This window comes from Passer domesticus, chromosome 20 (genome assembly GCF_036417665.1).
Source record: "Passer domesticus isolate bPasDom1 chromosome 20, bPasDom1.hap1, whole genome shotgun sequence".
Taxonomy (NCBI): Eukaryota; Metazoa; Chordata; class Aves; order Passeriformes; family Passeridae; genus Passer; species Passer domesticus.
Window position 1 is genome coordinate 9455920 of NC_087493.1, and position 27385 is coordinate 9483304.

General features: G+C 54.5%; 1 protein-coding gene across 7 annotated transcripts in view; it reads right to left on the bottom strand.

Moving 5' to 3' along the window:
• The window catches only part of SEPTIN9 (septin 9), a 129442-nt gene that overhangs the window by 18816 nt on the left and 83241 nt on the right, over nt 1-27385 (bottom strand). The window contains exon 1 of one of the 7 annotated variants that reach the window (XM_064395346.1): nt 17644-17800. The exons of 5 other annotated variants lie outside the window; for them this stretch is intronic. The gene's annotated coding sequence lies outside the window, so the exon portion shown is untranslated. Of the gene's footprint in view, nt 1-6695; nt 6774-17643; nt 17801-27385 lie in introns of those variants that run through there. One more of the 7 variants, XM_064395348.1, reaches the window with a different exon arrangement.

Here is a 27385-nt window from a genome sequence, read left to right on the forward strand (position 1 = left end):
ACCTCACTTCCTTCTTAACCTACGACAACCCCACAGCCCCGTGCCCAGGCAATGCTGCTAAAGGCTGGCAGCCCTACACTCCTCCACAGCACTGGAATCACAGCCCTGTGCACGCTGCTGGTGTGAACAGCTCGGTTCTGGGGGGAGCTGGCTGGCTCTGCAGACACAGGGAGTCCTTGGCATCCACTGCCACGTGCCCTCCTCGAGCTCCAGCTGACGCAGATCAGAGGCTGCCGGCCCTGGCTTGTGGAAAACCCAACACATTTGCATCAAGACAAGCTGTGCCAGACAACACCCACGCAGCCACGGAGCTTCTGTGGTCTCGCTCTCATTCTGTCCATATCTGCTCAGAAACCCAAACCCCTCAGCTTCCCTCTGAGACAGGCTGCCTGTCTCCCCTGCAAGATGCTCCAGCCTAACAAAGTCCTTCAAGAGAAGCAAATTTAAAACTACTGCCTCAGCCAACAGCTTTTTAAGAAAAAACAGGGATTATCTATTCCTTGGCAGGATCATTGGCTGCTGGGAAGGACAAAGTGCCCCAAGTGCCCTGGGATGATGTGGCCTTGCCCCCTGCCAGCCCCAGCTGCTCTGCATAACCCACAGCAAATATCCCAAAGGCAGACTGAGCACAAGATCAGCCCAGTCCCCTGCAAGCTCCTGGAGGCATCAGCCACATGCAGCACGCTCCTGTGATGCAGGCACAGAGGGAGGTTTTAGGAAAACACACTTCTAAGAGCCCTCCCCACCCCAGGCTGCTGCTGCTCACTGCCCGGGTCCCTGCAGCCACCAGCCTAAGTGAGCATTTTGTTGTTGCTCAGTGTTTTGCAATGATTATTTATTATTCTTTAATCATTTATTGTTATGAATAAAAACATTATTATTTGCAAAGTCCTCACCCCTCCAGACAGCAACACAGCTCTGAGCTCATCTCACCCCACTTATTCCTGGCCTTTGATGATGGGTTGCCTGCTCTTCTCTCCCTCTCTCTTTCTTGGGCCAAAGGGGCTTCTCCAAACACAAACCCATCACCCTTTTTCCTCTGGCTGTCTCAGACTGGACCCCGCTGGGGTCTGTGAGGTGGAACCACACTATTCCTGCAAGCACAGCACACTTACATGCTTAATATAGGCCAAGCAGAAAAAAAAAAAAAGGAAATTAAAAACAAACCTAGAGCTAATCCCAAAGACTGCTGGGTCACTTTGAACACTTTTTTCCAACCCCCAGTCCCAGCTGTGCAGCTGAGCATTACTCACAGAGCTTCTAGAGAACAAACATGCTGTCCCTGAGAGACATGGGAGCATCCCACTCCTCCTGGGAACCCTGCACAGCTGGAACTGCACTGCCATGGGAGCAGGAGCCCTGCACAGCTGGATCTGCACTGCCATGGGAGCAGGAACCCTGCACAGCTGGAACTGCACTGCCATGGGAGCAGGAACCCTGCACATCTGGACCTGCACTGCCATGGGAGCAGGAACCCTGCACAGCTGGAACTGCACTGCCATGGGAGCAGGAACCCTGCACAGCTGGAACTGCACTGCCATGGGAGCAGGAGCCCTGCACAGCTGGATCTGCACTGCCATGGGAGCAGGAACCCTGCACAGCTGGAACTGCACTGCCATGGGAGCAGGAACCCTGCACAGCTGGATCTGCACTGCCATGGGAGCATCCCACTCCTCCCAGGAATCCTGCACAGCTGGAACTGCACTGCCATGGTAAACAGGAATCCTGCACAGCTGGATCTGCACTGCCACGCTGCCCCTCACAAAGTCAACCAGCCCAGCATGAGGCCTCATCACAAACCCCAAATTAGCTCCGTTCCAAAATGGCAAGGCCAAAAGTAGCAAAAAACTCCCTGCATAACAGTAAAAATAACCCCAACAAAATGACAACTTAATCATGTGGAAAATATGCTGCCACCAGCAGCAACACTGGGTTATGCAATGGGTTTAACTCCTCCAGGCAGCACTTTGTGCAGGGGACAGCCCCAAGGATGGGACAGCAAACTGGGACACTGGGCAGGTAAGGTGCAGAGAAATGAAGAAATTAAATAGAGCAGAAAGCCATCCTCCCCTTAATAAAAGCCAGGAGCATTTCCAGCACCTCAAGGAGCAGTTGGCAGCATGCAGAGAGGCTGACCTGTCCCTGGGCAGGGGGATGTGCAGGAAAACTGTCCCCAGCTCAGGGAGCAGACACCCCAAACTGCCCTCAGCAGGAGGAGAAGGGCTCAGGGCTCGCCAGGCTCCAGCCAGACCAAAGCCACAGGAAGAGCAGCACCCCTGTCAGGGCAGCCCATGTGCTCCAGCTGCTCTGTGGGGAACTGTGATTTAAAGCACCCGGGTCCTGACTGGGATAAAATAACAATAAAATCAGTATATTGCAGCTAGGAGTTTCTGCAGAACAGCAGGGATGCAAAGCCAACAATGCCCCAGCAGCACCAGCACACTCCCAAGGGAAATGCCACAACTCAAATGTGTAATTTTTTTTTTTTTTCCAGCTTCCCAGCAATGAGATGGTCTTTTCTTAGCAAAAACTCTATTATCACACTCGGCTCCAAGGGGTTTGTGCCAGCAGAAAGAGGGTGCAGCCAAAGCACAGGACCACTCGGTGGCACACAGGGATGCTGTGCTAGGAGCACTCCCAAGAGTCATTTGTCTAAAAAATAAAGATCTTAGAAATAAATTGCAGCAGAGCAGTGGATGCCTGGGATGCATCATGGGCACATCCTGGATTTGTGTGACCTGCTGTGCTCTGAGGGGATGATGACAAACCTGTGGTGCTGTCAGAGCCAGTGTCACCAAGGTGACCCTTCTGGGTCAGGGATGGGTTAACAGACACCCCATTACTGTCTGAAATCCCTGACTGCCACCGAGTCCCTGGCAAGAGCAGGACCAGACCTCACATGATTCCCCACTGTCACCTTAACCCAACTGCCGTCCCTCACACAAGGGGCCATCACTTCACTGACAGGGCAGAGAGCTCAGAGCCTGCAGCTCTCCCACTAAAGTGTTCCTGAACAAACATCAAGCACAAGGGAACAAGTGCTTGTGCCACATTTAGACCTTCCCTGCCAGGGAAACCCTCTCCACGTGGGCACAGGAGATGTGGAGATGGGCAGGGCAGCACTGCACCAAGCAGGGACAGAGCCAGAGCTCCAGCTCGGGCACGGCTGACTCAGGACAGCTGCTCCAAAGTTGATTTTGCCAAAGACTTGGGGCTGTTGCTCTGTAATTGATGCATGTCAGACACGAGCCAAAGCCAACATCTGTGAAGCAGCAGATGAAAGCCACCCCGTGGGGAGGGAAGCCCCTGGGAGCCCCCCAGGGACCCTCCTGCTCCTTCAGCCAGCTGGACACTGTGTGCTGTGGGATGGGCTTGGCCAGGGGCTGCTGGAGCTGCTGTGCTGGTGCCACGAGGCTGCCACAGCCCGGGGCACTGCGGGCAGGGCATGCAAGGACAGCCGTGGGCTCCCCCAAAACCCCAAACCAGGGGCTGGTAATCCTCCTGAGGGTCTGGGACAGGCATCTGCAGGAGACTGGGCTGCACTGCAGACACACAAGGGTTAAGGCTGAACTGGAAATGTCTCACCCACCCCAGGCCCTGGAGCAGGGTTGGTCACAGACCTGGTGCTCAGTGGCTGCACAGAGGAAGCAGAGAGGCCAGGAGGCTGCACCTCTGCCATGGCCACCCATCAACAGATCCAAACCACCTCAAATTCTAGGGATGCACACACGATCAATGGCAAAATGGCAATGTTTGGGGAGTAAATCCAGGAAACACTCTTTGGATGCTGGGAACACCAAGCACTGGCCACCTTTCAATGATGCTGCAACCAGTTTTGCAGAGCTACAAGCACCCAGAAGAGTAGGACATTCTGATATCTGAGTGGATAACTTCCCTTCCCTCCACAACAGATGCTGGAAATAACATGGGTTTCCAGATTTGGGAGATGGGTTCATGCAAACACAGAGAGCAGGTTCAGAGCAGTGAACAGTGGTGTATCAGGGTGTGAAAGCACAGCCCACCAAGCTGAGTATCCACAGATGTTTTCACAGAAGTGTGAACCACCTTAACCTTTCAAGTTTTGGAAGCAGCTCTCTTGAAGAATTGTGTCAGTAGAGTGTCACAGAGACATCTGTAGCTCCAAAGAGAGATTCTACAGCTCCTGGTTAAGAACAGCTGGCTGAGGGGACTGCGGCACGCGCGGCCTCCAGGGCCTCTCCCCTTGGCACACCGAGCCAGTGACCGCAGGCCGTGGAAACGGATCCAGCCTGTGGAGGAGGTGGCAGAGACACAGCTCTCCCTTCCGAGGGGATGGAGGAGTCTCAGCAAAGCCAGGACTGGATGTAATCCCACCATGGCCCAGGCACTGCTGGTTTTTTCAGCTGCCACGGGATCCCCTGGTGCTGAAGGCGGCAGGTCCCTGCTGGATGGGTGGGTGCCAGGGAATGTGAGGCACAGCTCACTCCAAAGCTGAAGTGGCTCAGCCTGGCACAAAGAGCCAGTGCCACAGACCCTGCAGCACCAAACTGTACCTAATTAATAATAATTCCTATTATTCAGCTGCAGTCACCAGCCCATGGCTGGCATGGACAGACCCAAGCTGAGTCCATCCCTTGCATCTCTGAGCACTGGGCTACAGTTTCAGGCTGGCCACCAGCCCAGGCCATCCTACCAACCAGTTATGTTTCTTTCTCAGCTTGCATTTCCACCTGGGTACCAACAAACACAACCCAGAAACAGCAGAGTGTGCTTAACTCCTCTTCATTAGACCAAACCCACCCAAGAGCTGTCAGACAGGTGGCCAGGTACCTCCTGAGCACGCAGGATGCTCCAGGCTTGAACCCTTTTACTCACATGGGGAATAAACCCGTTTCAGAGTTTAAAAAAAGTTTACAAAAGGAGGCAATGATTCCTGCTATGGTGTGAGGGCTCTCACAGGCGACCAGCCCTGAGCCCCAAGTCAGGGACACACATCACATGTGGGTCGAGCTGTGCCCGCCAGCCACGTGCGCTTCCGTCCTCGCTCACTGTGTGCTTCCCCTCCGGCTCCGGAAGCCCAGCAGTCCCCTGCCCTCTGCAGCTCAACCCTCCTGCCTCTTTTATTTGCAAGAGATGGGTGCTGCAGGGCTCCCCATCACGGCCTCCCTTCCCATCTTAAACCCCCCAGCTGCTGCAAGGCTCTGCTCACTAGTGTTTTTGGGCTGGGATGCTGGAGCCCACGCCAGGGGTCGAACCGTGGTGCCAGCCCCACAACCTCCAACTGCTGCCCGCGGCTCCCGGATGTGGTGTGAGGCTGCCCACCACCCTGCCCCGCTCGGACACGTGTAGCCCTGGCAGCACAAGCCACAGTCTGACATTCTCATTCCTCCAACCACATGAGACAGCAGCTCTAAACCACTTAAAAAACCTGCGAAGAGTTGTTAGGCTGTTTTCCTCCATGTTTAAAAAGGAGGAGATTATCATGAACGACTCCAAGTCTCAGCTTGGGCATGCAGAGATCACTGGCCATGTGGCCCCACTGATCATCCTATGTAAGGAGCTTCTGGAACTGGAGCAAGGCTGACCCCAGAGCAGCCCTCCCTCACTGGGAGCACCCCATGGAGAGGAACCTTCCTGCACACAGATCTCAGCAGAAGCTGCTCCATCAACAGGCTCCACACCAGTGGCCAGCACAGCCCTTGCTCCCCACAAACAGGCTCAGAGTGCACGTGCCCAGGAGGGTCCAAAGACACCCACAAAATGATTCCATGGGGGCTCTGAGGATGGGATCCATTCCCATCCCTGTTCACCCAGCCTGGACAATGGTACTCAGCCCAGGAAGGACATGGGGACGCTCCCCAGCCCCCAGCCAAGGGACAGCACCCTTCACTCCTATCACACTTCTCTGCAGAGCTCTGTGCTGAGTAAACAAAGAGCCAGGCAGCAATCCCCAAGCTCAGCTTGTCCAGACAGCGCTGCAGAAGGAATGAGCGGGGCCAAGCCCCAGGAATGGGCACCGGGCAGGGCTGAGTGTGCCCAGAGCCCCCGAGCTGCACTGTCCCCGTCCCGCGAGGCACAGACTGCAGCCACGGCAAGAAAGGAGCAAACCAGAGAGATTCACATCGCGGGGCTGCAGCTCAGCTTTTTTTATTCCCCCTTTTTAATTTTTTTTTCCTTGCTCGGTTTTGTTCTCTGACGGGCAGGCTGGTACGGATTTTCATTTAATTTCTTTGTTTGTTTCTGTTGTTTCTTTCTTTACCAAACGCAGCTGCGCCCCAGACGCCCCGCGAGCCCTTCAGCGCGGGCAGCAGCCGGAGCAGGGCAGGGGACAAGGGGGACGCCACAGGGGCAGGGCAGGGGACCAGGCGGTGCCCCCCAGGCAGGGCAGGGCTTGATCTATGGATCTCCACGGCTGCCGGACAATGCCGGCAGCGCGGCCAGGCGGCGCCGGGCTGCGGCCTCTCCTGTGGGGCACGGCGGCGGCTGAGGGCGCCGAGGCCCGAGCCCCGCGCAGCTCCCGGTGCCCCCGCCCGGGCCATGCCCTGCCCGGGCCGGGAACCCCCACGCTGCCCTCCGTGAGAACCGCGGCACCCACCCCCCGCTCTCTCTCAAGCCCTTCCCCGGGATAATTCACCCCCAAAAAAGCGTTTCCCCACCACCGCAATCCCCCCCGCGCTGCCCCACGGAGCCCCCGCCCCCGGGCAGCGGAGACTCACCCGCGGCGGCGGCGGCTCCGGCAGCCGGTGGCTCCCGCTTCCTCCCGCGCTGTCCTCCGCCTCCTCCCCCATCGCCCTTCCTCCTCCTCCTCCTCCTCCCCCATCACCCTGCCTCCTCCCCCTGCAGCCCGGCCCGGGGGGATGGAGCCTCTTCCCGGGAAGTCGCTTCGCCCCGGGGCGGTTTCCATCCCCCCGGCGCTCCGGGCCCGGCCCGGCCCAGGGGGGCCCGCAAAGGGTGAGAGCAACACGAGCCTGGGGGCTCGTCCCACCCCGGCTGCACGCAGGAGGTGCGGGGAAACTTCCACGGCAAAAAGTGAGGCTGGGACAAGCGGGGCAGCGCCGTTCCGAGAGGAGCCCGGCTCCTGAAGATCAGGCTCTCATCCACATCCCCGTCCCTGAGCCCAGGGAAGCCTTTTGCTTCCCAGCATCCCGAAATTCTCCGGCAGAGCCCCGAGGCAATCGCGGGTGGGTGTGAGTGCTGGGAGCGTGGGCTCCCTTCGCTCTGCAGCTGCATCTCACATCTGGCAGGACAAGATGTCAACCCACCCCCACGGGCACGGCTGCTCTCTAAAATGATGTCAGTGAAGCTGAACGAAGAAATTAGCTGTCTCCACAACTCCCTCCTGCCTTATACCTTGATCCCAGAATGTCCCAGCAGCCGAGGGAAGGGCCAGCCACAGGAGGGAAGCTGGGCTGCACCCCTTGGTGTGGGGTGATGTCCAGCAGTGCTGTTGGGACTCTCTCCTGTCACAGCCAAGGTGAAGCCAACCTCCCTCTTTTGGGCTCCTGGGTCTTTGACAGTTACTTTGACTTACCCTATGACCTCAAGACTTTCTCCCTGCAGTTCCCAGATTTGTATACCCAGAGAAATGCAGGCGATGAAAGGGTTAAGACAGATGTGCACATCTGCACTCTCCAACACCCAGAGGACTCCCTTTCCCACGAGCAGCCCCTGCACAGCCTGCAAGCCCTGGGCTAGTACTTGCACTCCCTTTTGGACCTGTCACCAGCATCACCAGCCTCTGCCACACTCCTGCACTTGAAGCAAGCCCTGCCACCTGTGCCAGTGGCACCACAGCCACCTCTGCTCCGATCCTGCCTGTGGCTCTAGCGTGGTTGTCACCTTCCCTCTCTGCTTCCGGACCACCAGAAGTGGCAGAGCTCCCTCCAGCCAGCACAGCCACCCCACACCAGGCTGGCAGCAGCCCTCCCCACCACGCTGGGCTGGCAGCACCCTCCTGTGATGCCCAGCAAGGCTGGCACAGGCTGCTCTGCAAATGATGGGTGATGAGAGGGGGGCAAGACCCACATCCCCCACTTCAGCAAGTACCACAAACAGAAATTTCTGAGAAACCTTCACCCAGCACCCAGGCAGGAAACCCAGCCTCAATCTGCTTGTGCTGCAGCTGCGTGCAGATTTCTGCCAGATTACACCACTTTTTATGACTTATTAAAGCTCTAACCCCTATCAATGGGCATTAGTGTTTTAATCTCTCTAATCTCCAGGAAAATCCAATGCTAGATGCCAAACCAGCCTTGCCCCAGTAGCAGCTGGGTCTGTTTGCAAGCCACTCCAGCCTTGTTTTAGCTGGAGAAAGGCAGGAAAAGGCTGTGCTGAGCTCACTTAGGTGCTGTGCTGCACAAAGAGTAAAGGGAGGATCTCAGGTGTGATGGTTTCCTGTCCCTGCCATTAAGTTCACCACATCTGTGGCTGTGCAGGAGTTAAGCATCAGCACAGGGTTCACGTGCCCAAACTGAGATCAGCAAAGGGGTGAACACAGCGTGCTCAGCCACGTGAACCAACTCCTTGCTCCTCTGAGTTAATTTTTAATTGTTTCAGACTGAAATCATGGCCATACTTTAGTCTTGCCTGCAAGGGAATAAAAATAACCACAGAAAAGTTCTCCCCATGGTCACTGAAGCTCTGCAAAGACATTTCACAGAAACACAGACTGGCTTGGTGGAAAGGGACCTTAAAGAACATCTAATTCCAACCACGGGCAGGGACACCTTCCCCTAGACCAGGTCCAACCCAGCCTTGGACATTTCCAGGGATGTGGCAGCCACAGCCTCTCTGCACACCCCCTGCCAGGACCTCACCACCCTCAGGATAAAAATCAGGGCACATGGGAACTCAACACTGTGTACAAGTTGTTTCCCAGATTAATTTCCAAATAATATTTTGTTTCAGCTCATATCTCCTCCTCCCCAGGAGCAGCAGGTGGTGAGCCAGCAGCTCAGAAGGACAACAAAGTGTCACCCTTGGCCTCACAGCAAGCTCAGAAGGGCTTTGGGAGCACTGCTGGTCCCCAGGATGGCTCTTGGGGACTTTGGGGTGTTTGCACACAGGAGGCACTCAGAGAGTGACAAACAAACTCCCGTAAGAACAAACCCCAGAGTCTCTGGGATTTGTTCCTACAGGAGCATCTCCATTCCTGTGAGGAGAACAGGGCTTGTGCCTCTCCCAGTGCTCATTCCTGGCTCTGAGCACAGGCAGGACCGACAGGCAGAGGAAGGAAGCAGCTCCCAGGGCAGATCAGCTGGAGAGGGATTAAGTGACTCGCCCAGGGTCACACAGAAATCTTACAGCAGAGCCAAGAACTGGATCCAAATCCCCTAATTAAGGGTTTTAAAATCACAAACTCATTGTTCTTCTCTTAGAAAAACCTCATAATCAGAGTTAGGAGCAATTCTAACAAGGCCTATTGCTGTTTAAGTTGTATCAAGGGATTTGAACTAACTACAGATCCAGCTTTTAGCTTGCAACTAATCTGAAATGTTGAGGAAGATTCCTGTCTGGCTTACACAACCCAATCTGTCCTGTTTATGGGACATCCCTGATGGTGAAAGCATGTCACAGCCATGTCCCCATGTCACAGCCACACCCTGCAGGGCTGGTAGGGCTCACTGGAGAACACTCAGGGGTACACCAATGAGGGCTTCAACAGTCCCTGAGTTTTGGGGACAATCCCAGCCACAGTCCTTTGCAGCAGAAAGCTGCCCAGCAGTGGGGCTGTCCCCCAGCAGCCCTCCCCTGTGCCAGGCAATGCTCTGCCCTCAGCCAGCTCCAACCACAAATCCCCAGCTGGGAGGAATAACCAAGATCTGCAAATGAAGGCAGTTTCACCAGCACTACCCAGCCTGTGAGCAGACCTGCCATCAAACTCCCTTCATCCCAAGCTGCCCAGCTCCCAAGAAAACATCAAATCCCTTGGGCACAGGCAGCACGAGCAGGACGTGTTCTCTCACAGGAATGCTGAAGGGACATTTCCAATTTTACTGCACCTCAGCAAGCCCCAGTTAAAAGTGCACTGTTAGGGCTTATGAAATAATTTTTATTCTTTAAATATTGCTGCAATGCTGACTACCTGCCAGTCCCCAGCGACTTTGACAGACAGATGGAAATTCTGCCAGCTATATTTATAATCTCAGATCAATAGCAGAATGAAAAGCACATCCAGAGACCTTGGTGGAGCACCAGCAAACTCAGTGGAAAGTAGCATGACCAAGAAAAGGACACAAGCTTGCAGATCACAAGACCAGAAGTTAATTCTTTTTAGCACTGAAAGAGATACCATCACCTCTAGCAGGAACAGAAAGGATCTCCCAGTGCCAGGAACACCTAAAAACGACCCCAAAGCTTTTCTAAGAGCCTGAGTGCAGGTCTGCAAGTGTTACCACCCAGGGAGGGCTCTGGCAGGCAGCCACCATGGTCCCTTCAGCAAGGGCAGGGTAACTCCCAGAACATCTCTGAGACTCACAGATCAATGACATTTCCTCCCCTCTGGCTGCAGTGAACTCCCAAGTCCAAGGATGATGCAGTTTTTTTTTATTTTAAGCTACCTGGTAGCTCCTCTGAGCAGCCCATATCAGACACACCCCTGCAGGTATCCCATCAATTCTTTCATGAAAGCAGATCTTTGGTGGCTTAAATCTCCCCAGAGAGAGACAGGGCAGTGGAGCAGCAGTAATATGGCAATGCCAGGAGCATCCCAGAGCCCTCCAGAGCTCAGGGAATCCTGAGCAGCACAGGGAGCAGCCACCCCTCCATCCTTGCCCAGGAGCAGCACCCAGACCCTCCAGCATCACTGCACCGTGGCTGTTCTGCTGATCCCACACTACAGCCAGGAGTGCCCCAGCTTCCACCACACCAGAACCCAGAGCCTTCTCCAGCTGGACATCTCCAGGCCTCTCCCACTGTCCAGGAAGGAAGGAAGGAATTGTTTCACACGCTGTCACCAGCCGTCACGCGCAGCTGGCACCGTGTCCTTGGCGTGAGTCACCCTCTCCCTGGAGAGGCCGTGCCTGGGTTCCTGGTGTCACATCCCAGCAGTGTCCCTGCAGCAGCCTCCCTTCCTCTGGCACAATCCTGCTGCAGAGGATCTGCAGGCAGGAGGCTCCTGACCGTGCTTGAGCAATCCAGCGTTTTCCAAAAGGGAGCAGGCTTTGCTAGGAAGGCACTCCACAGTCACAAACGTTTGGAAAAAGCAAGAAAGAACCCCATTCCCCCCAAATTCCTTTTGCCTCACGGGGGGCACTGGTTGGGGCACTGCCATGCTGGTTTGGACAGATACAAAGCACACTGCCAGGCACAGGTTTTGCTCAGCAGGGACAGGTCTGCCTTGGCACCAAAATGCTGCTGCTCAAATCCCTGGGCCAGCTCTGCAGATGGCACAGCCCAGCCATGCCCAAGGAAACACACTTGGCTGCTTAGGAGCAATCCTCACCCCTCCTCCTCAAAGGCATGATCTGCTCCCTCAGACACCCCCACAGATTACCACAAAAGAACAAATTATCCTCAAAAGGGGTAAAGCAAAATTCTGCACTTCACCCCACCAGCACTCCCTGCATCCCACTCCCTGTATCCTGCCCTGTGGAGAGAGGGGAGCAGGTGAAGGGAGCCCCTCAGAGAGCCCCACCACCACCTCAACTCTCACCACCAGCAGCATGGGCAAAGCAGACCCAGCAGCAGGGGCAGAGGATGAGTTTGGTGAAAATAAATCACCTTTTAAAGGGAAAACAGCAAGGATTGAAAAATTCCACTGCCTGAGTCACCCCAAACTTGTTCAAGTAGTTTAAATCGTTTCACTCCAAAGTGGCATCTCCTCTCTAGATGGGGAGATGCCCAGGTAGTGACATCCCTGGGGGTCACAGCAACCCCTGGCACAAACCAAGCTGCAAAGAAGTTGCTGGGGTGCCCTAACAGTCCCTGCAGGCCACGTGCAGGGACACACATCCCTGCAAGCTGCACATAATGGGCCCTTCTCCATGCTTTGTCTGCTGCCCCTTTTTAAACCTATAAACGTTTGGAGGTAAAGAAGAAAGAATTTAGGGCATCCTGAGCCTGAAAAGAAGGAAAACTCTATTCAAGCTGCCGGGCTGTCTCCTGCAGCTTAATTAATAACAAGCCATCCCCAGCGAGCTGCTGCAGGGCCAGCTGTCTCCTCGCATGGAGGTGCCTTGCTCCAAAGAATAGTGCTTTGTGTTTTGATGGGAAAAGGTCAGGAGGATGGGGGGGAGGAGGAGCACGGCTGGGAGGGAAATGTGTTGCCTCCCTGCAGTTCCCAGCGCTGTGAGCCAGCCCTGCTCGGTGCCCATCTGCTGCTGGCTCAGCTCTGGGAGATGGCGGCACCCCTCCACCAGCCTTGGGGTGATCACGTCCTAAAGCCCAGCAGAGAGAGGGACACAGGGAGAATTCTGTGGGCTGCACTCCCCCCACTGCTGGGAGCTCCTGATGTCTCTTTGACACGGTCCAGGACCCCCTCTGGGGAAATCCCTGCCCTGCTCTTATCAGGAGGCTCCCTGATAAGAGCACAGGACCAGGCTGCAGGGAGCAGCACTGCGTGCCCCTGGCAGCTTTTCCAGGCCACCAGAAAGGGACGTTTCCTGCTACCATTTGGCTTTTGAATAAACAAACAAACCAAGCCAGGCTCACAGCAGCAGTGGAGGGATCCAAGGTGATGCAACAATGCAGCATGGTGGGGGAAAAAATGTAAAATGGACCCAAATCTGGTGTGTGAGATGCACACAGACTGCAGGGCATGGCCATGAAATACCTTTTTTTTCTGCTTGGCCACAGAGCCCAGCACCGAGTACCAAACCAAGACACCTCCTTGGGTCCTGGGCACCACAGCCAATGGCTCCTGGGATACCTATGGGTGCTCTCTGCCTGCCATCACCCTGCTCCTGGCTGGTTATCCAGCCTTCCAGCTCTCCTGGAAAAGTGATGCTCCTGCCCCAGCCCAGTGCCACGCCAGGCTGGGCACTGGTGCCCAAGGAGCATCACTGACATGGTCACTGACCCCCAAAGAGCATAGAGGCAGCTCTTGTGCTCTGCCAGCTGGCCTGGCCTCTGCTCTCACTGTCACTTCTCCCGCCCATGTCCCTCTGTGCCATCCCACAGCATGGAGACACCTCTGCTGCCAGAGCAGGACTGGCCTGCAAAGTCCCATCCATTTATCTTGGGGGATAAAGAGAGAATAAACATGGCAAAGGCAGCAGGAAGCAGCATTAGGGAAGGTCCCTGTCCCACAGACACGTCCCCTAGCCAGGCACCAAGGCTTTGCACTTCATCCCCCACTGGGCAGGGGGAGGACACAGCCCACAGTGTCCCCACAGTGCTTCCACCCCAGGACAAGGTCCCTGTTGCTTAGCAAAGGGCCATTCATCAGCAGGACTGTGTGGGATGACAAAGGGTTAACCCACTGCAGCTGGGCCAGAAATACCAACCAGGACAAAGAGAGACTTCATGTCACCCACTCTGCAGGAAGAAAAAGGGGCCTTAATCCGATTCCCAAAGAAAATGTGGCTTTTGCAGCCCCGCCTGAGCTGAGCCCTCCAGCAAATTTTGCATCTACAGCAAGAGTTAACCCAGTCTGAGTTTGAGAAGGGGCCAGAAAATAGGAAAGGAAATCACTTTTCCACAAGTTTGTGAGAAGGGAGAGCTGGGTGGAGGCGGCAGGACCCAGGCAGCATCCCTGCAGCAGGAGCACAGGGACACGGATGTGTCAGCCTGGAAAATCTGATGGCCCCAAAGCATCCCCAGAGCAGCCAGACCTGGGCAGTGCTTTCCAGGGGATTGATCAGGGGCTGGAGAAAGCACCACTGCCGATTTCCCACCAGCTGCTAGAGATCACAGTGAGCTCCCAGCCCTGCCTGGCATTTTGGGGATGATTAGGATGAGCCAGCAGAGAATTTCAGAGCATTAATGGCAGAACTCTGCCTCGTCCCCATGAGGACAGGGACCCCAGGGAACCAGCTGGGAGGCAGGCAGTGCTCACACCCTCTAGCTGTGCACAAACCCTCTGCCTTTGCCTCCCAGCTGGGCACACATCCCACAGTGCCACGTCCCTGCCCGAGTCACAGCTGAGTCCCTGTGGTCAGTGGGGTTTGCCAGCCTGGCCCCTCTACCCTTACCTTGAAATGCTACATGCCCACTCCCCTCCTGATTTTTGGGCAGACACTTCCAGGATGCCACTGTACTTGCGAGATTAACTCTTTCACTCCCATTTTGGTGATTATCTTTAACAAACTAGGTCGCTTTACTGTACTCTACTCCCCAAAGCCTGACAAATTTTGGGGATAAATGAACTAAAGTCCAGTTGAATTCAGCTATAATTAACAGCACCCAGCAGGCTCAAGCCCAGGAGAGCCAGCCTTCCCTCTCCCCTGTACTGGAGCAAAGCTCAGACACATTACCCAAGGAGCAGCAGCTCCAGCCCGTGTTTCACCCAGCCCTGACAGGGCTGCATGCGGCGTCGGGGCCATAAGGAAATCACAGCATTTAAAACCACAGGCTATAAAAATTCCACCGTGCTCAGAGAAGGGAAGTCTGGATTCCCCATGGAGAGGCGTCCAGGAACCACTGCTGCTGGGTTATTGGCCACCAAGCCATCAGAGCCTGCCACATGTGCATGCCTCGAGCACATCCTGGGGAGAGGGGACGTGCTGAGGGGCTCTGGGGTCAAACACATTCAAACCCCACCACAGAGCTCCCCACGAGCCCCACAGGCATTTTGATCTCAACATGGCAAATCATGGATGGCAACTACAACAGCATGGGAGAGCTCAGAGCTCCCAGGGCTAGCACAGTCCTTCGTGTGCTCCAAAATTATTTTATCTGTGACGTGTCCTTATCTGCACTCAGGATGCCCTTACAGCAGGGCACACACCCTGGACAGATGTACTCCTGCTGGATGCTGTGTCCTACACTCTGGAATCACACCTGGACAAGGCAGCAGCGCTTAGGGGTTCACACTTAATCACAGTTCTTGCTTTTTTGCATTTTTACCAAACCAAAGCTCAGCCCAGTGTTGCTTGCGCACATAAATGCCCCATTGCCTGGCTCACCTTTCTCCCAGGGGAATTTAGTCCATCAACCAACAGTCATTAATTAGCACCAGGAAACTCTCAGCCAGCACATGTATAACAGCAGCACAAAATCCCCTCCCACCCCAGAGCTGCACCACCAGTCTGCTCCCTCCGCCGAACCCACCATCCACAGCAGCAGGAATTCAATAAATTTCAGCAGCTTTAACCCAAAACTTGCCTGGTGCTACGGAGGCTGCTCCTGTACTCCTCTGCTCCGTGTGTTCCTGTAAGCTGACCCTGGGAAGCAGCAGCAGCAAGCCCAGGGTGCTGTGCAGGGCACAAGGCTGCTCAGCTCGTGGATGGCCGGATACCCGTGGCTCCAAAGCAGGGTTTAGGGGGGAGATGGAACGACCTGCTGTTTACAGAAGGGCTGACACAACACCGATGAAATCGCCAGGAAATGCGAGATGAAGAGCTCGGTGTGTGCAGGGAGCACAGGGCAGCAGTAGCAGCCCCATTGCAGCCCAGCTGCTCCCCTGGCCCAGATCTGCTCTGCAGAACGAGATAGTCTCAGCCCTGGATACGTCAGCCCAGATCCATCCCGGATGCTCCTTCCCCAAATGAAGTGTGGTCACACTGGGATGGATATAAAAAGCCTAGCCTGAAATCCTCTGGCGTGAAGCCTTTCCTGCAGCCCCGGCTGCTTCCAAGGGCTGCTTGACAGGGAGACACTGGGATACAGAGGGGAGAAATTGGGATACAGAGGGAAAGAGCACTTCCTGGGGGTTCACACTGACACAGCCCGGGCTGCCATGCCCAGCACCCCCATCCTCTGCCAGGCAGGAGGGAAAAGCCCTGTGCTTGGAAATCCAGGTGGTGCCACCACGTCACCCAAACACCCATGTCACAGCCACTGGGCAGACAGCCATCAGGAGCGGTGAGACAAGGCTTCAGGGGGGATTTTTCATAAAAAAAATAAGAAAAAGGAAAAAAAAGTGAGGTTCAGAGCTGGGCTGGTTTGCTCCAGGGCTGTGACACAGCACAGAACAAACTGTGGGGACACAGCAGGAATGGAGCACAGTGTGACCCTGCTGCCACCCCCAGGCCCAGGGACCACTGAGCCTCTGTGTCCCCCCTCCCCGAACCCATGTGCCCTGTCCCCAGCCCTGTGGTGTCCCCATTCCAATGACATCCCCACCTGCCCCCTTCCCTGTGCTGTCCCCATCCATCCCCACGGCGTCCACATCCCTGGAGTGTCATCATCCCTTTGGTGTCTCCAACCTTGTGGCAATCCCACCCTCAGTGTCCCCAGGGCTCTGGGTGATGCCACTGCACCCCACAGTGCAGAGGGGGTGTGTGACCTGGCACAGGCTGCAGCTCAGGGGCAGGGTGGGCAAGAGGAGAGGGGAGCAGGAGGCTGTTTTTGGGGAGCACTTCCCACACAGGCACTGAGAGCCACGGAACAGGGCTGGGCACAGGATCCCTGCACCACCAGAGCACACAGGGAAGCTCAGGAGGTGAGTTTTCATCAGGACAAGGGGCCATCAAACACCAGGAAGTTTCTTTTCCACATCAGTTCACAGCCAACTTCCAGGGCAGAAACCAAGGAGCGAGGCTGCCCTGGGCTGCCAGGCCTCCTTTACATCACCAGACACATTCCCCCATGTCACAGCACTGCATTTGCCAAAAGAAACGTGAGAGCAGCTCCAGCAGCCCACAGAGCCCTCACAGCTGCCAGGCTGGGGAGGCTGTGGCAGCCCCTTCCCACCTGGGAAAGGCAGAGGCTCTGCTCTGTCACACTCCCTGCAGCTTAAAGGTCAAAGGGGTTTGAGGTTTTCAGCTCTGCAGGATACAGCTCTCATGTCTGACACCCTCCTGAAGCTGAGAGCAGAGAGTGCTGCTGACTTCAGCCTATTCTTGGGGGTCCAGGTCCCCCACAACCCCATGAGAACACTTGGGAATCTATCAACCAACATTTTTTAACCTGAAAAAAAAAGCACACTGAGGGCTTTAAGACCCCAGATCCAGAGTTTGGGACCATTCAAGCAAAGGCTATGGAAACTTATTTTCTAGGAACTTATTTTGTATTACCTGCACAGATACAAACCACATCTGGCCCCTCCAGCTGGGGCAGGGCCCCCAACCTTAGCAGGGACCCCAGCACAGGCAGCACCCTCCCCTTCCCTGGCACTGCCAGCAGCCAGGGCTGCTTCTCCCCTCAGGGCTGCAGGAGCTGGCTGAGGATGGCTCATCTGCACCAGGGCCCCATTCTGCTGCCACCCCGTGTCACCCCCAGGAGCTGATGCCACCCTGTGTGACTCCCCTGTGCCACTCTCTGCCTGCTCAGGTGGTGCAGAGGCTCAGCCCAGCACATCCCATCCCACAGGGAGCCTGAGGAGGCTCTGCCACCTCCCTCAGCACAGGCCCTGACAAACCATTCCCCTGGGACAATGCCTGCATCATGTCCTGCTCTGTTTTCCCCCTCCTTACCCTTCAAACCCCCACACACCCATTGCACAGCCACATTTAGCCTCTCCACCCCACAGATCCCCACTGGCACAGCTGTGGAGACCCCAGCACAGCCCTTGCCACAGATTTTCACTCCCTGAGGCTGAGCAGAGCTCCAGCAGAGACTTACTCAGCCAAGGATGATGATGAGGATGATGCACGCTGCCCGGTGCCCACGAGAGCCAAGGATGCTTCAGCACCTCTTTCAGCTGCTGCCCCAGAGAGCCTCCCCCCAACTTCTGAAAAGTTTCCCTCAATTCCCTTGCAGAAGGTCTCACAAAGCAGATCCCTCCTGGCTCTCTGCCTCCCTCCTCACCAGCAGACATGAAAAGCACTCGAGTTTCTCCCCGGGTAACGCGGGTAAAAGGCTCCAACATCAAAGGCACCACACAAGAGCTCTCGCCCCCCCATTCCTCCCAGGCACCACTGCTGGGGCTGCCTCCCTTGAAAGCACAGCAACCTCAGTGGTTGAGGCGCCAACTGTGCTGAAAACACAGTTTTGATTTTTTTTTTCTGCTTTTTTTTTCCGTCTTTTTTTTTTTTAAATCAGCCACAAACTGGGGAACTTGGGGGCAAATCTGGGCCAAGCTCTCCTTTGGGGGCAACACAACCAGCGTGGTCTGGTGGGGTTTTGCCCACTGTCTGCTGTGTGGTCACCCCAGAAAAAAAGAGAGCAAAAATATCCCTGGTGCCAGTCCTGCCTGCTCATTGCCCAACACCAAAAGAAGCCACTGAGTGTCCTGAAGCAAAACCACAGGCACCCTCCAAGTGAGCAGATTCCCATGGATTTCTCAGCAGCCTCTGCAACTCCTGTCCCCCAATCTGCAAAACTGAAACAACATCTTCCCCTGCTTGGTGAAGCACTTTGATATCACAGCAAAGCAGGGCGAGGGAGGGTGTTTACCTTCCTGGAAACAGGGAGCAGCATTTACACCCAAAACAACAAAATTCCGGGGCACAGGGAGCACTTGCAGATGCAGCAGGAACAGCCACGGATCCAAAAAAACGAGGAGGACGAGAAAATAGCTTCAAACACCGCAGGGATTTCAAAAAGTCCTAGGAGCACATGGTTTCTTGGCCCGTTTCAGAGCGTTCCTCATCCCTCCATCCCACACAGCAGTTGTTCCTGCCAGATCACTGCCTGCCCGGGAATGCTGGGTTCATTTTATTGCTGGAGCATGGAAACAAGCCTGGTTTGCAGGGGGGGAGGTGGGAGGGCTCTGCTGTTTAACACTTGGCTGTGTTCACGCTGTGATTAATATCACCCAACACACAGATACCAGATGTGCTCGGGGCAGGCTGGAGCGTATCCTAAATTGCACCAAGATGGAATTTTTGGGCAATTTTCAGGGAGTGCTGAGGGCAGGCACTGATGGGAGAGCAGAGATTTACACAGATAGGCAAGAAAAGAGAATTCTGTGGGGTTATGGCACTGGTCATAACCCCTGGGCCAGCTGCAATGCCATGGGCTGTGCTTATAATCAGCACCTTGTCATTTTGGGGGCAATTACACCAATCCCCATCCATCTGTGGGTCTGATTTCCACATGCTCACAGCAAAAACCACTTCAGTTTTACCCTGTTTCTGCTGATCTCACAGAACTTTAGCTCCAGGAAGGAATTGCTGGCTCAGGAGCAGCAAATCCTGGTAAGGTTGGAGCTCTCCATGCTGCTTCCCACTGCAAGTTCACTCCTAAGCAACTCCATCAGCAGCTTCTCCCCACCCCTGTGGGGAGGAGTGCCCTGGGGTCACCTACATGGGTGTCCCTTTAATTAGAACCAAATCCTGGAGCAGCACTGGAGATTCATTCCAGCTTTTTGGAGGCCACACACTGCCCTGCTGGACAGCTGACCTCGACCAGGGCAGCTCTGGCTCACTGCTGGGTGCAGGGTGGTGTGGGGCTTTGCCTCATGGCCTGGCCCTGTCCAGGGTGACACAAGCCAACACTTCCCCAGGATGAGGAGCACCTGGCTGTGCCAAGCAGCCACAGAGCAGCAAAGCCCCTCTGGAGCTCCACCAAGGGACCCAACCAGCAAACACAGGGGCCCAAGTAAGGAGGGATCTTCTGGAATACCTTCATCACACAGAATACCCTCTGTGTGATGCCCCAAACCCTCACCAAGGGATTTCAGAGACCTCTCTTCTCTGTGCAGGGCTCCCTCCTGCTGATCCCACCTCTGGGACATAGCTGGTGTCCTCCAAAAAGGAGTTCAGGCCGTGCCTGGACCTGCTGGCTTTCACTTTTCTTCTTTGCCCAGATTTGGGAGCTGAGCTTTGGGTCGTTGTCACCTCCCCCAGACCAGGTCAGCCCCACACAGAGGTGCCCAGCTGTGTCACAGCCCATTTCAGTAGCTCTGGGTGCTGCTGATGACACGACAGCACCAGTGTCACCAGGGCTGTCCCACAGGACACAAACCTGAGGAAAAAAAAATGGCCCAGGGCAGAGAAAGCAGTGCTAGCTGTGTCTTCTGAAAAGAAGCAACAAAACACAGCATTTCTACTCCCTGAAACTCCATGGACATGCTTGCTGCCAGCAGGGAAAATGTGGGAGCCTGTCTGTCTGTCCAGGCAGGACCTGGGCGTGAGAAATCCCAAATTCTGCTTTCCACAGGGCTGCCTTTGTGCTTCTGCTGAAATGGTGAGGTCTGGTTGGCACCTAAAGCCTGGTTTAGGGGTTCACCAGGGCAGGAGAGAGGGGCAAGTCCCTGCAGGCTCCCAGCTATGGCTACAGAGGACTTCACCGAGTGAAGCATCTCTCTGTTCCTCCTCCAGTTTTTCCCACCATGGGTCCGTGCTGTGCATGCAAAAACCAGTGCCGAGTTGTGAATTTGCACCCAGAAACCAAAAGTAAAAGATCTCCATTATTCACTTCTGTGAGCAAAGGTTAAATCCTACCAAATGCATCAGCTTTTGTGGACAGGACAAGCGTTTGGCAGCCAGCAGGAAGGAACAGGAACGTGGGAATTCCTCCTACGACTTGGCAACAGCCTCTTCCCCCAGCACGGGAGCTCTCTGGGGTCTGCTCAGCCTCTGCAAAGCTAAGAAAGCCCCTCATTCAAGCACTCAGTAATCTCACAGGACATCCTGTAGCTCAAGGAGTTGTTTAAATGAGGGCCTGGATGGATTCAAGCTGCCTAATTGTTGGAGAGAGCAATAGGAAAGGTGGGGGGGCAGAGCTGTGGTGTCCTGACCTGCTCCTTGGACAAACCCCTCATCCCACGGAACACAGAAGGTGGCTACAGCAAATCAGCTGTGCTGAGCTGTCACACCATGTCTGCCTGCAAAGGGCTCCACCACAATGTGAAAGAAGGTGTGAAAGAAGCTGTGTTAGCATTTCCTGGGAGGTCTAAGAGGGGCATCCTGCCCCGCCCCAGCTGCTCCCATCCTCCCACACCCCGTGACAGAGCACGTCTTGGGGTTGGATGCCCTTCCAGCAACAGGGTGAGGGGGCAGTGCTGGGCTCAGAGGCACAAGGAGAGCCAAGAAATACATCTGAGAAGGTGTTTAGGCACCTAATTCCAGTTAGGCTGTAATACTCCTCAAGAGATTGCAGAAAACAGATAGAGAGATAATGATGGATGGATGGATGGATGGATGGATGGATGGATGGATGGATGGATGGATGGATGGATGATGGATGGATGGATGATGGATGGATGATGGATGATGGATGATGGATGATGGATGGATGATGGATGATGGATGGATGGATGGATGGATGGATGGATGGATGGATGGATGATGGATGGATGGATGGATGGATGGATGGATGGATGGATGGATGATGGATGGATGGATGGATGATGGATGGATGATGGATGGATGGATGGATGGATGGATGGATGGATGGATGATGGATGGATGGATGGATGATGGATGGATGGATGGATGATGGAAGAACCAATATTTGAGAGATGTTTTGGGGCAGACCTGCATCACAATCACACCAAGTGGGGAATGAAGCACTCACACCCAGATCTCCACCACCATCCACCCTGCATGGACTGGGACCAGCACTCAGACCAAGGGCAGTGTCCACACACACGTGACAGAAGCATTTGCTGGGGAAGTGGAGAGACCAGCACAGCCCCCCTCTACCTCCCTGCCCTTCCCATCCCAACCCATGCTCCTCCAGAGCACACCAGGGCAAGGCAGAACCCCAGCGAGGAGGAGGAGGAGGAGGAGGAGGAGGAGGAGGAGGAGGAGGAGGAGGAGGAGGAGGAGGAGGAGGAGGAGGAGGAGGAGGAGGAGGAGGAGGAGGAGGAGGAGGAGGAGGAGGAGGAGGAGGAGGAGGAGGAGGAGGAGGAGGAGGAGGAGGAGGAGGAGGAGGAGGAGGAGGAGGAGGAGGAGGAGGAGGAGGAGGAGGAGGAGGAGGAGGAGGAGGAGGAGGAGGAGGAGGAGGAGGAGGAGGAGGAGGGGGGAGGAGGAGGAGGAGGAGGAGGAGGAGGAGGAGGAGGAGGAGGAGGAGGAGGAGGAGGAGGAGGAGGAGGAGGAGGAGGAGGAGGAGGAGGAGGAGGAGGAGGAGGAGGAGGAGGAGGAGGAGGAGGAGGAGGAGGAGGAGGAGGAGGAGGAGGAGGAGGTCATGCTGCACCCGCCCCAAAATGCACCCACACACCTCGCTGCTGCTCCCGGAGCTGGAACAGCCTCCCAAAGGGACTCAGTCCCAGCATGGATGTAGCTTCGCCTTCATTAGGAGCAATTTTGGGATTCTCAGTGGCTACTGGAGGATTGTGAGTGAGCCCAGACCATACTCCTCCTCCTGCTCTGCCCACAGCCTCCACCTCGCTCCTCCTGCACCTGCAGACTCCCAGACACGGCCCAGATATTTTTTTTTATCCAACCCACAACATTCTGAATAAAATTCCCTGAATCTCCACGTAAAGCAGGGTTTGGAGAAGCTTTCCATACCAGGGCAGTAACCCTGGGGAGCTGAAATGTGACAGCACCAGGAGCCCCTCCGTGCCTGCCCTTCCCCAGGCTTCTGCATGTTCCCACTGTCCCAGCCCTGTCCGTCTGTCCTGGACACACAGCAGCTGCTATTCCCTGCCTGGCCAGGTAGATGGTGCTCAGCCGGCACCGAGCGGGAATTCCTCCGAGCTGGAAGGGCTCCCATGCCTCTGAGTCAATAATCCAGCAGTGATTTTCACTGAGGAAGGTCCCGCTCCAGCCCCAGACAAACTGGACCAATTCAAACCCGGCTCTCACGGATTTTCACCTTTCGCTTTGTGAAAAATGTTTTTGTGATTCGTGTCAATTGGCAATGGAATCAGCAAATCCTTGTATCTGCTCTGTCGAAAATAGACATAAAGAATAGTTTTGAAACTTTCTGATGTCGCCACATTTCTCTTCACAGAGAAAAGCAAAACATAATTCTTCCGAGGATTTCTGAGATTCACATTCTCTGACCCTCAGAGAAAGAAAACCACAATTCTTATCTCATTTGCTGTACCTGTGCTATACCAAAGTAAAATACAATATAGAGATTGTTTATCCAAAGTGATAGTGGTTTGTTTCCTTGGCCTGTCAGGGCCAAGAATGTGTGTGTGTCAGGACTGTCAGCTGACAGTCACGACAGAGTCACAAAATAAACAGTTATATACAAAGATAAGTGCTTAACAGGTTCAGTTTAGATGTAATATAATATAGTATAATATAGTATAATAAAGTAATTAATTAGCCTTCTAATAAAATAGAATCCTTCTCATCATTTCTCCCTGACACAGGGGCTGCTTTGATTCCATATTCTGACTGAATAGCCAAATAAAGCATCAAAATAAAAGAAGTATAGCAGAGTAAAAGAGATGAGGCAGCAAGACGACTGATGCCCAGAATAAAATAGAGGGAATTGTGGTAAATCTAAGAGATATTGCAATGAAGCAACTAAACGTTTATGTATAATAAAAAGCATAATGCACTTGACAAAATCCTGTAGCAGACACCAGTGTAAGGCCTCCCTCCAGACAACCACAAGGACAGGAAGCCAACGACCACCTAGAAAGATGATAAAATTGCTGACCCAGCTTATTGGTATTTGCTGATTCAAACTAACCACGCACATTAGAAAATGCTTTGTAGGCGTAAGAACAGTATATATACTTTGCTGAACTTGTAAGTGGTGTGTGCCGTGAGTGGAGCGGTGACTCCCCGGCCACCCAGCGCTGCTTGCTTGCTTTCTTTAAAATAAAATACATAAAAATGAAATTCAATTTAGTTATCAAAATTTTATATCAACTTCAGCCCGGGAGATGGTGGATAAACTGCTACAAATATTTCATCAGAACCGCTGCTGCTCCAACTCCCATTCTCTGCTGCAAACTCACTCCGATGACATTTCGCCCCACACATCTCCCACAAAACCCAAACACAGCAAAGCCCCGAGGAGCAGGAAACAATTTTCTGGTTTTTCCCCCATAAAGTCAGGGGGATGGGGGTCAGGGGGACCCTTGGGGCCCCTCGTCCTGCAGGAAGCTGCCAGGCACAAGCAGCAGGGGGAGGGGGTGTCCAGGCTTTCCATCCCATCACCCCAGGGTCACCCTCCCCAGCCAGGCCGGATGTCTAATATTTCTCCAGTTCTGTTTTAACACTCACACCATCTTGGGAGCAGGAAGTTTAAGCCATTTCCTGCAAGGCATTGCTCTGCTCTTCAAATATTTTCAGCCTCGGTGCGAACTGTTTTAAAACCTAGCCTGGCAGCTGGGAGTGTGAAATCAGAGGAGGGGCTTGTCTGGGGAAAATTCGGTTTGTGAAACCTATCCAGTCCCTGCTGCTGCAGAGCAGCAAAATAAATATTGCTGCGGACAATAAAAGAGAGCAATTAATCTTGCATGTCTGAAAAATGAGAAGGAAAAGCAAGAAACTCCAAACAATGTTCTCTGTGCCTCTCCCAAGGGACACAGCACTGGTCCCCAGCAGAAAGCCACAGCCACATCCCTCCTTCTCTCTGCAGCCACGATTTGAAGCTTTCCCAGCTTTTCTTTTTCAGAGGAGCCCAAATCATGGCTTTGGTTTGCTTGCCCCATAAATAATCTGTCCCACACATGGGCTGAAATAACCCCAAAGAGACCCTTCCCTCTCCTCCAAGTGGAGGAGAACACAAATGTTCGTTCCCTGAAGCGCTGCAGGAGAATTTTGGGCAGTGGCAGGGCAGAGCTGGAAACCCCAGAGACCCCACAGGCCAGCAGAGCTGAGCCCCACATCCCCCTCAGCCCTGTCCCCACCCCACCCTGAGCCAAGGATGGGGACAGATGGACCCAGCTCACCTCCTGCTGCTGTCCCTGGCTGCTCCAGCCCCGTGTCACCCGTGAGCTCTCCTTATCTCCTCTCAGCTCTTCTCCAGGTGACACACAGGGACACGGGGCCAGGAAACAAAGCCATGCCCCAAGGCCCAGCAAAGGGCTCCCCTGAGCTCCCACTTGCAGGGCTGCTCCTTCCCAAGACTTTTCTGTCCAGGAACCGAAGCCACGAAGCAGAAAGGAAACCCCAGAGCTCCTCCAGGGCCCTGCAGGGACCCTTCACCTCCCAACCTCAGGGCGTGCACTCCTGGGCTGTAAATAAACTTTTATTTACTACACAAAGTAGGGCAAGGAGGACTGGTTCCCTGAGGAATGGTGGGAGGAACATCAGTGTTATGGCAGGATCTCAGATTTCATCTGACTCCACAAAGCAGTTCCTGGAGACCTCGGCAGGAGCCACAACACCTCTGCAGTGGCCACATCCCACCCAGATCCTCACTGCCCGACCAAATCCTGACCCTGCCAGCTCCAACAGGGATCTCTCAGGGGCACAGATCTGCCCAGCCACCCTACACCCAGCACTGCCAGGCTTGGAGAGAACAGGGCTGGAGCAAATTCACCTCCTGCATCCCACAGAGCAACACAGAGCCGAGGTCCAGCCCCTGCAGCTAATGATGGATTCACTGCTGCCCCCAGGACCACCCACACCCCTGACGTGCTGCCTTATCAAGGTTCCCATCACATCTCGGAGCACTGAACTACCCAAAGCCAGGGCATCACCCTCAGCACTCAACTGCATCCTCTCATCTTCTCCAAGGCCACCAAAAGGGGTGGTCAGGGGGTCTCGAGGCCGGTGTGACCCCAGGGAGGGCCCCAGCAGCCTGTGAACTTGGCCTCCCACTTCCACCCTGTTTATCTGCATGCTGGGATGCAGGAGGAAGCAAGTTCAGCCAGAGTTTGTCTAAACAATTATGTTTTATCAGAAAAGCTGCTCAGATCTACTCCTTTTTCCCAGGACGTATCTGGACAATTCCAAGGTACTCTCCATTCTCCATCCAGCCTGCAGCAGATGGAAGCAGGGGAAGAGGACGTGAGGCAAGGAGCATCCAAATCCCCCTGCTCCTCCCTCAGTGCCAGCAGCCTCCAACACTCACCAACCAGAGGCACAATCCATCCCAGATCTGCTCCCCACGCTCCAAAGTCTGCCTTCCCAATCCTTATTTCCCCTTCAAACTATGGGTTTCTCAAATATAGGAGCGAGCAAGGTCGACTGGCAAGGTTTTGATACAGAAGACACCTGAAACATCCCTTTCCTCCTGGACAGCTCAGGACCTCCCTTTGTAGGGCCACTCCAGTGACATGAGCAGGGGCTGCTCCCACCCTGCACAATCCCACAGCACCTCTGGAAGCAGGGCCAGCTGATTCCTAATCACCAGCTGAACCTGGAAGTGATGCCTCAGGTTTTGGCTTTTCTATTTTTCAGATCCTGTGTTGCTTCAGTGTGTGGGTCTGGGTTCACATCAGGGGATGGTGAGCTCTGCACAGAGCAGGGAGACAAAACAATTCCTGCTCCAGCTGGGCACCAAGGACAAATGATCCAAATCTCAGCCCCAAGAGCACAAACAACATGGGCTGGAGAGAGAAAAACAAGCAGGATGGGACTGCAGGGGCTGCAGTGGGATTGGACAATGAACTGCAATGTGCACATGGAGCAGAGCTGAGCCCAGGGAGAGACCCCGTGACCTTGTGTCCATTTTGGGACCATTTTGGTTCATCTTGAATGCAGCCTTGGCTGGGCTCTTGTGCTGCCCAAGGTGCATCCATTGAGGAGATCATTTAATAAATCCCTACTTGATTCTTTAACTCTGTCCAGCCTCTGCTCCAGGTCAGCCTTCACAAGGCATCAGAAGAAGAAAGAACCCAATGCAAGGACTGACCCTCAGGTTTCCTGAGCTCCTTGTTCCAAAGGAGAAGTTGGAAGATGGATTCCTCCAAGACAATGAAGGAGTGGACAGCAAAGGCAGGATCCTGACCAGGCTCTCCCCCCATACAAACTTCTGCCATCTCAGTGTTTTTCTGGCTCTTGGTCCATGAACTGATTTCCACTGCAGATGAGGGGAGGTGCCCTGAGTGCATCTCACATGAGATAAGAGCATGAGCCTGCACATTTGTAGCTTCAGAGACTGAAACCAGAGACTCATCCTGTGCCTCCATGTGCCAGAGCTTCAGACAAGGGTCCAGAGCACACCAACTCCTCAGTGCAACAGCAGAGAACAGCACAAGCTCCCAGATCAGAGCAAATGCCCAGCAGAGTGGGCAAAATTCCCCACCCAGAGGCATAACACACAGGGGAAGCAAACACAGGCAGGGCTGCAGCCCCAGCTGGGCAGGGCAGCTCCTGGGATGTCCCTCCAGAGCCACCCAGCCCACATGAAACACACCCCAGGTGTGGACCCCTTGGGCCCAGCTTTGTCTCCCAGCATGCCTGGATAAACCAAAATGATTCAAGAGGCTGAAGCACTGATGCATATGACCCTGCAGAAACCCTGGGAACTTCTGTGCAGAGACCAGTTCAGCAGATCAATGAGATGAGTGACCCAGATTCAACCAACCCCAAGCAAAGCAGCTCTCTCCCCACAT